The sequence below is a fragment of the Lolium rigidum genome, chromosome 3, assembly GCF_022539505.1.
Source record: "Lolium rigidum isolate FL_2022 chromosome 3, APGP_CSIRO_Lrig_0.1, whole genome shotgun sequence".
Classification (NCBI taxonomy): Eukaryota; Viridiplantae; Streptophyta; class Magnoliopsida; order Poales; family Poaceae; genus Lolium; species Lolium rigidum.
The window spans coordinates 220,768,517-220,781,472 of NC_061510.1; positions in this window are offsets into that span (position 1 = coordinate 220,768,517).

Genomic DNA, 12,956 nt, shown 5'->3' on the forward strand with positions numbered 1-12,956 from the left:
GGGAGAGAATACCAACTAGCTACGGCTAGAACCCGTAGTCCATGGGGGAACTACTCACGGAGCATGATGGAGGCGGTGGCATTGATGGAGATGGCTTCGGGGGCACTTCCCCGTCCGGCGAGGTGCCGGAGCGAGAGACTTCGTCCCCCGAAACGGAGTTTCGCGATGGCGGCGGCGCCCCGGAGTCTTTCCGGAGTTTCGTCAATTCGTATCGCGTTTTTAGGTCGAAAGGGGTCTTATAGGCGAAGAGGCGACGCGAGGAGGGTGCTCGGGCCCCCCTCACCATAGGGCTGGCGCGGCCGAGGCTTGGGGCCGCGCCGCCTTATGGTGTGGTGGCCCCCTGGCCCGCCTCCGACTCTCCTTCGGTGTTCTGGGGTCTTCCGGGAAGAATAAGATTCTGGGTCTTTGTTTCGTCGAATTCCGAGAATATTGCCCGAGCAGCCTTTTTGGAACCAAAATCAGCAGAAAACAGGAACTGGCACTTCGGCATCTTGTTAATAGGTTAGTTCCGGAAAACGCGTAAAAACATTATAAAGTGCGAGCAAAACATGTAAGTATTGTCATAAAACAAGCATGGAACATCAGAAATTATAGGTACGTTGGAGACGTATCAGCATCCCCAAGCTTAGTTCCTGCTCGCCCTCGAGTAGGTAAACGATAAAAAGAATAATTTCTGTAGTGACATGCTACTTACATAACCTTGATCATACTATTATAAAGCATATGAGATGAATGAAGTGACTCAAGGCAATGATCTATAGTTGCTAACAAATAAATAACATATAGCAAAACTTTTTATGAATAGTACTTTCAAGACAAACATCAAAAGTCTTGCATAAGAGTTAACTCATAAAGAAATAAATTCAAAGTAAAGGCATTGAAGCAACACAGAGGAACTTTTAAGTTTCAGCAATTGCTTTCAACTTTCAACATGCATATCTTATGGATAATTGTCAATACAGAGTAATATGATGAATGCAAATAAGCAAGTATGTAAGAGTCAATGCACAGTTGACACAAGTGTTTGCTTCTAAGATGGAAGGAAGTAGGTAAACTGACTCAACATAAAGTAAAAGAATGGCCCTTCGCAGAGGGAAGCAGGAATTAAATCATGTGCTAGAGCTTTTTAAGTTTTGAAATCATATAGAGAGCATACAAATAAAGTTTTGAGAGGTGTTTGTTGTTGTCAACGAATGGTAGTGGGCACTCTAACCCCCTTGCCAAGCAGACTTTCAAAGAGCGGCTCCCATGAAGGACGGTATCTCTACCAGCAAGGTAGATGAACCCTCTTCTCTTTTGTTTACACATGTACTTTAGTTTTATTTATGGTTGACACTCCTCCCAACCTTTTGCTTACACAAGCCATGGCTAACCGAATCCTCGGGTGCCTTCCAACATTCACATACCATGAAGGAGTGTCTATTTGCAAAATTAAGTTGCTTATCGATGAATCGGGGCAAAACACGTGAAGAGAATTATTAGTGAAGGTTAATTAATTGGGTGCAGGAACCCCGTTGCCAGCTCTTTTTGCAAAATTATTGGATAAGCGGATGAAGCCACTAGTCCATTGGTGAAAGCTGCCCAACAAGATTGAAAGATAAAACACCACATATTTTCTCATGAGCTATAAAACATTGACACAAATAAGAGATAATAAAGTTTTGAATTGTTTAAAGGTAGCTGATACGTCTCCGACGTATCGATAATTTCTTATGTTCCATGCCATATTATTGATGATACCTACATGTTTTATGCACACTTTATGTCATATTCGTGCATTTTCTGGAACTAACCTATTAACAAGATGCCGAAGAGCCGATTCTGTTGTTTTCTATTGTTTTTGGTTTCGAAATCCTAGTAACGAAATATTCTCGGAATTGGACGAAATCAAAACCCAGGGTCCTATTTTGCCACGAAGCTTCCGGAAGACCGAAGAGGAGTCGAAGTGGGGCCACGAGGGGTCGCCACCATAGGGCGGCGCGGCCCAGGTCTTGGCCGCGCCGACCTATGGTGTGGGGCCCTCGTGTGGCCCCCACGTTGCCCTTCCGCCTACTTAAAGCCTCCGTCGCGAAACCCACGATGCGAAAAACCACGATACGGAAAACCTTCCGGAGACGCCGCCGCCGCCAATCCCATCTCGGGGGATTACGGAGATCTCCTCCGGCACCCTGCCGGAGAGGGGATTCATCTCCCGGAGGACTCTTCACCGCCATGGTCGCCTCCGGAGTGATGAGTGAGTAGTTCACCCCTGGACTATGGGTCCATAGCGGTAGCTAGATGGTTGTCTTCTCCTCATTGTGCTTCATTGTTGGATCTTGTGAGCTGCCTAACATGATCAAGATCATCTATCCGTAATGCTATATGTTGTGTTTGTCGGGATCCGATGGATAGAGAATACCATGTTACGTTAATTATCAAGTTATTACCTATGTGTTGTTTATGATCTTGCATGCTCTCCGTTATTAGTAGAGGCTCGGCCAAGTTTTTGCTCTTAACTCCAAGAGGGAGTATTTATGCTCGATAGTGGGTTCATGCTCGCATTGATACCGGGACGATGTGACGAAAGTTCTAAGGTTGTGTTGTGCTGTTGCCACTAGGGATAAAACATTGATGCTATGTCTAAGGATGTAGTTGTTGATTACATTACGCACCATACTTAATGCAATTGTACTGTTGCTTTGCAACTTAATACTGGAAGGGGTTCGGATGATAACTCTGAAGGTGGACTTTTTAGGCATAGATGCGGTTGGATGGCGGTCTATGTACTTTGTCGTAATGCCCAATTAAATCTCACTATACTTATCATGACATGTATGTGCATTGTTATGCCCTCTCTATTTGTCAATTGCCCGACTGTAATTTGTTCACCCAACATGCTTTTATCTTATGGGAGAGACACCTCTAGTGAACTGTGGACCCCGGTCCATTCTTTTATACTGAAATACAAATCTGCTGCAATATTTGTTCTTTACTGTTTTCTTGCAAACAATCATATTCCACACAATACGGTTAATCCTTTGTTACAGCAAGCCGGTGAGATTGACAACCTCACTGTTTCGTTGGGGCAAAGTACTTTGGTTGTGTTGTGCGAGGTTCCACGTTGGTGCCGGAATCCCTGGTGTTGCGCCGCACTACATCCCGCCGCCATCAACCTTCAACGTGCTTCTTGGCTCCTCCTGGTTCGATAAACCTTGGTTTCTTTACGAGGGAAAACTTGCTTCGCTGTGCGCATCATACCTTCCTCTTGGGGTTCCCAACGAACGTGTGAGTTACACGCCATCAAGCATATTTTCTGGCGCCGTTGCCGGGGAGATCAAGACACGCTGCAAGGGGAGTCTCCACTTCCCAATCTCTTTACTTTGTTTTTGTCTTGCTTTATTTTATTTACTAATTTGTTTGCTGCATTATATCAAAACACAAAAAAAATTAGTTGCTAGCTTTACTTTATTTACTGTCTTGCACTCTATATCAAAAACACAAAAAAATTAGTTACTTGTTTTACTTTACTTAATATCATGCATGTTTTTATTTCACTAGTTAAGCATAATGGAAAACAACAAAAATATGAGAGATCTTTATGAACTTTATCTTGAATTAGGACATGATGTGTTTGAAGAGAGAATTAAAAAACCCATGGAACTTTATATGCATGCTAATGGGAATGTTATTACTATGGATGCTTTGAACACCATTGTTGCTAATGCTATGGAAGATTCTAAGCTTGGGGAAGCTGGCTCTAATGAGCATGATCTTTTTAGTCCCCCAAGCATTGAGGAGAAAATTTTCTTTTATGATTACAATATGCCTCCTATATATGATGATAGCCACTTTGTTGAATTTGCTCCCACTACAACTAATAAAATTGATTATGCTTACGTGGAGAGTAATAATTTTATGCATGAGACTCGTGATAAGAATGCTTTATGTGATAGTTACATTGTTGAGTTTGCTCATGATGCTACTGAAAATTATTATGAGAGAGGAAAATATGGTTGTAGAAATTTTCATGTTACTAAAACACCTCTCTATGTGCTGAAATTTTTGAAGCTACACTTGTTTTATCTTCCTATGCTTGTTACTTTGCTCTTCATGAACTTGTTTATTTACAAGATTCCTATGCATAGGAAGCATGTTAGGCTTAAATTTGTTTTGAATTTGCTTCTTGATACTCTCTTTTGCCTCATACTCTATTTTTCATGTGAGCATCATTAAAACTGCTGAGCCCATCTTAATGGCTATAAAGAAAGAACTTCTTGGGAGATAACCCATGTGTTATTTTACTACAGTATTTTTGTTTTATATTTGAGTCTTGGAAGTTGTTTACTACTGTAGCAACCTCTCCTTATCTTAGTTTTATGTTTTGTTGTGCCAAGTAAAGTCTTTGATAGTAAAGTAAATACTAGATTTGGATTACTGCGCAGAAACAGATTTCTTTGCTGTCACGAATCTGGGTCTAATTCTCTGTAGGTAACTCAGAAAATTAAGCAAATTTACGTGAGTGATCCTCGGATATGTACGCAACTTTCATTAAATTTGGGCATTTTCATTTGAGCAAGTCTGGTGCCCTAATAAAATCCATCTTTACGGACTGTTCTGTTTTGACAGATTCTGCCTTTTATTTCGCATTGCCTCTTTTGCTATGTTGGATGAATTCCTTTGATCCATTAATGTCCAGTAGCTTTATGCAATGTCCAGAAGTGTTAAGAATGATTGTGTCACCTCTGAACATGTTAATTTTTATTGTGCACTAACCCTCTAATGAGTTGTTTCGAGTTTGGTGTGGAGGAAGTTTTCAAGGATCAAGAGAGGAGTATGATACAATATGATCAAGGAGAGTGAAAGCTCTAAGCTTGGGGATGCCCCGGTGGTTCACCCCTGCATATTCTAAGAAGACTCAAGCGTCTAAGCTTGGGGATGCCCAAGGCATCCCCTTCTTCATCGACAACATTATCAGGTTCCTCCCCTGAAACTATATTTTTATTCTGTCACATCTTATGCACTTTGCTTGGAGCGTCGGTTTGTTTTTGTTTTTGTTTTGTTTGAATAAAATGGATCCTAGCATTCACTTTGTGGGAGAGAGACACGCTCCGCTGTAGCATATGGACAAGTATGTCCTTAGGCTCTACTCATAGTATTCATGGCGAAGTTTCTTCTTCGTTAAATTGTTATATGGTTGGAATTGGAAAATGCTACATGTAGTAACTCTAAAATATCTTGGATAATTTGATACTTGGCAATTGTTGTGCTCATGTTTAAGCTCTTGCATCATATACTTTGCACCTATTAATGAAGAAACACTTAGAGCTTGCTAATTTGGTTTGCATATTTGGTTTCTCTAGAGTCTAGATAATATCTAGTATTGAGTTTGAACAACAAGGAAGACGGTGTAGAATCTTATAATGTTTACAATATGTCTTTTATGTGAGTTTTGTTGCACCGTTCATCCTTGTGTTTGTTTCAAATAACCTTGCTAGCCTAAACCTTGTATCGAGAGGGAATACTTCTCATGCATCCAAAATACTTGAGCCAACCACTATGCCATTTGTGTCCACCATACCTACCTACTACATGGTATTTATCCGCCATTCCAAAGTAAATTGCTTGAGTGCTACCTTTAAAATTCCATCATTCACCTTTGCAATATATAGCTCATGGGACAAATAGCTTAAAAACTATTGTGGTATTGAATATGTACTTATGCACTTTATCTCTTATTAAGTTGTTTGTTGTGCGATAACCATGCTTCGGGGACGCCATCAACTATTCTTTGTTGAATATCATGTGAGTTGCTATGCATGTCCGTCTTGTACTGAAGTAAGAGAGATCTACCACCTTTATGGTTGGAGCATACATATTGTTAGAGAAGAACATTGGGCCGCTAACTAAAGCCATGATTCATGGTGGAAGTTTCAGTTTTGGACATATATCCTCAATCTCATATGAGAATAATAATTGTTGTCACATGCTTATGCATTAAAGAGGAGTCCATTATCTGTTGTCCATGTTGTCCCGGTATGGATGTCTAAGTTGAGAATAATCAAAAGTGAGAAATCCAAAATGCGAGCTTTCTCCTTAGACCTTTGTACGGGCGGCATGGAGGTACCCCATTGTGACACTTGGTTAAAACATGTGTATTGCAATGATCCGGTAGTCCAAGCTAATTAGGACAAGGTGCGGGCACTATTAGTATACTATGCATGAGGCTTGCAACTTGTAAGATATAATTTTCATAACTCATATGCTTTATTACTACCGTTGACAAAATTGTTTCATGTTTTCAAAATAAAAGCTCTAGCACAAATATAGCAATCGATGCTTTCCTCTTTGAAGGACCATTCTTTTTACTTTTATGTTGAGTCAGTTCACCTATCTCTCTCCACCTCAAGAAGCAAACACTTGTGTGAACTGTGCATTTATTCCTACATACTTGCATATTGCACTTGTTATATTACTCTATGTTGACAATTATCCATGAGATATACATGTTACAAGTTGAAAGCAACCGCTGAAACTTAATCTTCCTTTGTGTTGCTTCAATACCTTTACTTTGATTTATTGCTTTATGAGTTAACTCTTATGCAAGACTTATTGATGCTTGTCTTGAAGTACTATTCATGAAAAGTCTTTGCTTTATGATTCACTTGTTTACTCATGTCATTACCATTGTTTTGATCGCTGCATTCATTACATATGTTTATAAATAGTATGATCAAGGTTATGATGGCATGTCACTTCAAAAATTATCTTTGTTATCGTTTTACTGCTCGGGACGAGCGAAACTAAGCTTGGGGATGCTGATACGTCTCCGACGTATCGATAATTTCTTATGTTCCATGCCATATTATTGATGATACCTACATGTTTTATGCACACTTTATGTCATATTCGTGCATTTTCCGGAACTAACCTATTAATAAGATGCCGAAGAGCCGATTCTTCGTTTTCTGCTGTTTTTGGTTTCGAAATCCTAGTAACGAAATATTCTCGGAATTGGACGAAATCAAAACCCAGGGTCCTATTTTGCCACGAAGCTTCCGGAAGACCGAAGAGGAGTCGAAGTGGGGCCACGAGGGGCCGCCACCATAGGGCGGCGCGGCCCAGGTCTTGGCCGCGCCGACCTATGGTGTGGGGCCCTCGTGTGGCCCCCCATGTTGCCCTTCCGCCTACTTAAAGCCTCCGTCGCGAAACCCCTGATGCGAAAAACCACGATACGGAAAACATTCCAGAGACGCCGCCGCCGCCAATCCCATCTCGGGGGATTCTTGAGATCTCCTCCGGCACCCTGCCGGAGAGAGGATTCATCTCCCGGAGGACTCTTCACCGCCATGGTCGCCTCCGGAGTGATGAGTGAGTAGTTCACCCCTGGACTATGGGTCCATAGCGGTAGCTAGATGGTTGTCTTCTCCTCATTGTGCTTCATTGTTGGATCTTGTGAGCTGCCTAACATGATCAAGATCATCTATCCGTAATGCTATATGTTGTGTTTGTCGGGATCCGATGGATAGAGAATACCATGTTATGTTAATTATCAAGTTATTACCTATGTGTTGTTTATGATCTTGCATGCTCTCCGTTATTAGTAGAGGCTCTGGCCAAGTTTTTGCTCTTAACTCCAAGAGGGAGTATTTATGCTCGATAGTGGGTTCATGCCTGCATTGATACCGGGACGATGACGAGAAAGTTCTAAGGTTGTGTTGTCTTGTTGCCACTAGGGATAAAACATTGATGCTATGTCTAAGGATGTAGTTGTTGATTACATTACGCACCATACTTAATGCAATTGTACTGTTGCTTTGCAACTTAATACTGGAAGGGGTTCGGATGATAACCTCGAAGGTGGACTTTTTAGGCATAGATGCGGTTGGATGGCGGTCTATGTACTTTGTCGTAATGCCCAATTAAATCTCACTATACTTATCATGACATGTATGTGCATTGTTATGCCCTCTCTATTTGTCAATTGCCCGATTGTAATTTGTTCACCCAACATGCTTTTATCTTATGGGAGAGACACCTCTAGTGAACTCGTGGACCCCGGTCCATTCTTTAATATCGAAATACAAATCTGCTCGCAATACTTGTTCTTTACTTGTTTTCTTGCAAACAATCATCTTCCACACAATACGGTTAATCCTTTGTTACAGCAAGCCGGTGAGATTGACAACCACACTTGTTTCGTTGGGGCAAAGTACTTGGTTGTGTTGTGCGGGTTCCACGTTGGCGCCGGAATCCCCGGTGTTGCGCCGCACTACATCCCACCGCCATCAACCTTCAACGTGCTTCTTGGCTCCTCCTGGTTCGATAAACCTTGGTTTCTTTCTGAGGGAAAACTTGCTGCTGTGCGCATCATACCTTCCTCTTGGGGTTCCCAACGAACGTGTGAGTTACACGCCATCAGTAGCACATGAAGTATTTACTTGGAATGGCAGAAAATACCACATAGTAGGTAGGTATGGTGGACACACATGGCATAGGTTTTGGCTCAAGGTTTTGGATGCACGAGAAGCATTCCCTCAGTACAAGGCTTTGGCTAGCAAGGTTGTTTGAAGAAAACACAAGTATGAACCGGTACAGAAAAACTTACATAAGAACATATTGCAAGCATTATAAGACTCTACACTGTCTTCCTTGTTGCTCAAACACTTTTACCAGAAAGTATCTAGACCTTAGAGAGACCAATCATGCAAACCAGTTTCAATAAGCTCTACGGTAGTTCTCCACTAATAGGTTTAAACTACATGGTGCAAGAGCTTTATCATGATCTACTTGAGAGCTCAAAACAATTGCCAATTATCAAATTATCCAAGACAACATGAAGCATTTTCTGTTTCCAACCAAATAACAATAAGTGCAATAGCTTCCAACTTTTGTCATTGAACATTAAAAGTAAGAGCGAAGAACACGAGTGTTCATATGAAAAAGCGGAGCGTGTCTCTCTCCCAAACAAGGATTGCTAGGATCCGAATTTATTCAAACATAAACAAAAATAAATACACACATACGCTCCAAGTAAAGCACATAAGATGTGACCGAATAAAAATATAGTTTCAATAGAAGAAACCTGATAAGTTGATGAAGAAGGGGATGCCTTGGGCATCCCCAAGATTAGACGCTTGAGTCTTCTTGAAATATGGAGGGATGAACCACGGGGGCATCCCCAATCTTAGACTTTTCACTCTTCTTGATCATACATCATCCTCCTCTCTTGACCCTTGAAAACTTTCTTCACACCAAACTTCTCATAAACTTCATTAGAGGGGTTAGTACTCAAAAAACTTTAATCCACTTTAGCCCTGTAGTGACACATTGCAAGAACTTAATAAAACATTAGCTACAGCTCTCCACGTCTAGAAAGCCTTGCTTAAAGTCCACAAGAGACAATGCAAAAAACAGAGACAGAATCTGCCAAAACAAAACAGCCAGTAAAGACGAATTTTTAAGAGGTACTTCCGTTGCTCAAATCAGAAAACTCAAAACTAATGAAAGTTGCATACATATCTGAGGGTCACTCACGTAAATTGGTAGATTTTTCTGAGTAACCTACAGAGAATCCTACCCAAATTTGTGACAGCAAGAAATCTGTTTCTGCGCAGAAATCCAAATCTAGCATCAACCTTCTATTAGAGTCTTGACTTGGCACAATATTGCAATAAAATAAAGATAAGGAGAGGTTGCTACAGTAGTAACAACTTCCAAGACACAACAAAACAGTAGCAAAATAAAGACATGGGTTATCTCCCAAGAAGTGCTTTCTTTATAGCCATTAAGATGGGCTCAACAATTTTAATGATGCTCACATAAGAAATAAGAGTTGAAGCAAAAGAGAGCATCAAAAAGCAAGTTCAAAACACATTTAAGTCTAACCCACTTCCTATGCATAGGAATCTTGTACACAAATAAATTCATGAAGAACAAAGTGACAAGCATAAGAAGATAAAACAAGAGTAACTTCAAAAGTTTCAGCATATAGAGAGGTGTTTTAGTACCATGCAAATTTCTACAACCATATTTTCCTCTCTCATAATAATTTTCAGTAGCTTCATGAATAAACTCAACAATATAACTATCACATAAAGCATGTTTTTCATGATCCATAAACACATAATTTTTATCAAGCTCAAACATAATGGGATCAAAACTTTCAAACCCACTTTTATCAATAATATAACAAGATGATTGATCAATCTCAAAAGATATGGGACTCCTAGATAAAGTCAAGACCTCTCCAATCCCATTTTCATTAGTAGTACAATTAATATTATCAAGTAACATAGGACCATCATCTAGAGATTTATCATAAACATTTGCCAAGCAAAACTCTTTAGTACCATGCATTTCGACATCGAGGCACAAACAAAGCATTATCATAAGATTTATCAAAGTAGCATGGATTATCATAGATAACAGTAGCATAATTATTCTCACAAGTTTTACTCATAGGGAATATTTCAAGAGAATCCACGGGAACATAACATTCATCCTCCTTCGGTAAGCATGGAGGACAATCAAATAATGTAAGAGATAAAGAGTTACTCTCATTAGAAGGTTGGCATGGGTAGCTAATCCATTCTTCCTCCTTTTGTTCATCACTCTCCTCTTCTTTTTCATCCAATGAGCTTTCGAGTTCATCATTTTCCTTCTCTTTTTCATCCAATGAGCTTTCAGGTTCATCAATTTCTTCTTCCACTGGTTCCTGCAAATTGTGAGTGCATTCTTGTGTATTAATGAGTCTCTCTTTATAATCAATGATATAAGGATTATCACTGTAGCTTTCGATGCAAAAATTAAGGATAGAAGAGACATAATCCTTAAGGTCCTTACAAACAACACAAGTTTCATAATTTTTAGCAATGAATTATTCGATTTCAGAAGCTCCCATAAACAAAACAAATTGTTCTACTTCTTCGAACCCAAAATGAATATAGCTATTCCAATTATAGTTCTTAATTAAAACTTCCTCACTAAAGCCACATTGAAATTTAAGATGTTTAGTATCCTGTTTAGAGCAACAGTTTATATCATGGCGTTTAAGCAAGGTTTTAGCAATTGCATTCAATTTTTCTATCACAACACTCATAACTTTACCCGTTTTTTATTCTCTATAATTATTATATAGTTCAAACAGCTCCAAATAGGTTGTAGGTTCTCCCATAATAGCAGTTTTTAATTTTTAGGTTTTTCAAATTTTTATGGATTTTTGGGTATATAAGAAAAGTAAAACAAAACAAAAATAAACTAGACGAAAATAAACTAAGCAAAATAATACTAGACAGAAATAAACTAAGCACAAATAAACTAGACAAAAGTAAACTAAGCAAAACAAAATAAAATAAAACAAAAACAGAGAGAGAGGTAGAGTGTACTCCCCAGGTGAACTTATGAGTAGAGCTATGCCTCCCCGGCAACGGCGCCGAGAAAATAGTCTTGATAACCCACAAGTATAGGGGATCGCAACAGTCTTCGAGGGAAGTAAAACCCAAATTTATTGATTCGACACAAAGGGAGGTAAAGAATACTTATAAGCCTTAACAAGCGAGTTGTCAATTCAGTTGCACCTGGAAAAGCACTAGTAACAGGGGTGATGTGAAAGCGAGCAGTAATATGAGAGCAATAGTAACGATAACACAGCAGCAGTAATAGTAACACAGAGGCAATGGCACCAGAAAATAGTTGATACTACTTCCAATGACATGTAGGAACGAGTATATGATGATGAGAGATGGACCGGGGTTCCCAGCTATCTACACTAGTGGTAACTCTCCAATAACAAGTGTTGGGTGAACAAATTACAGTTGGGCAATTGATAGGATTGAAATAGCATTAAGACAGAACATCAAGATTATTAATCATGTAGGCATGTTTTCCATATATAGTCATACGTGCTCGCAATGAGAAACTTGTACAACATCTTTTGTCCTACCAGCCGGTGGCAGCCGGGCCTCAAGGGAATCTATTGGCAATTAAGGTACTCCTTTTAATAGAGCACCGGAGCAAAGCATTAACACTTGGTGAAAACATGTGATCCTCATACCTACGCCTTCCCCTCCAGTTATCCCGATTCTTGTCACTGCGGGGCCTCGGGTTCCGGACATAGACATGTGCAAACAACTTGTAGATACAATCTAAGCAATAAGTATAGAGCTTAAATCTAAGATCATGCCACTCGGGCCCTAGTGACAAGCATTAAACACAACAAGATTGCAGCAACAATAACTTCACAAACTTTATAGATAGACTAATCATAATGTAACAATCCATCGGATCCCAACAAACACAACACCGATTACATCGGATGAATCTCAATCATGTAAGGCAGCTCATGAGATCATTGTATTGAAGTACATGGGGGAGAGAATACCAACTAGCTACAGCTAGAACCCGTAGTCCATGGGGGAACTACTCACGGAGCATGATGGAGGCGGTGGCGTTGATGGAGATGGCTTCGGGGGCACTTCCCCGTCCCGGCAGGGTGCCGGAACAGAGACTTCTGTCCCCCGAAACGGAGTTTCGCGATGGCGGCGGCGCCCCTGGAGTCTTTCTGGAGTTTCGTCAATTCGTATCGCGTTTTTAGGTCGAAAGGGGTCTTATAGGCGAAGAGGCGACGCAGGAGGGTGCCTGGGCCCCCCTCACCATAGGCTGGCGCGGCCGGGCACGGGGCCGCGCCGCCTTATGGTGTGGTGGCCCCCGGCCCGCCTCCGACTCTCCTTCGGTGTTCGGGGTCTTCCGGGAAAAATAAGATTCTGGGTCTTTGTTTCGTCGAATTCCGAGAATATTGCCCGAACAGCCTTTACGGAACCAAAAACAGCGAGAAAACGAGGACCGGCACTTCGGCATCTTGTTAATAGGTTAGTTCCGGAAAACGCATAAAAACATTATAAAGTGCGAGCAAAACATGTAGGTATTGTCATAAAACAAGCATGGAACATCAGAAATTATAGGTACGTTGGAGACGTATC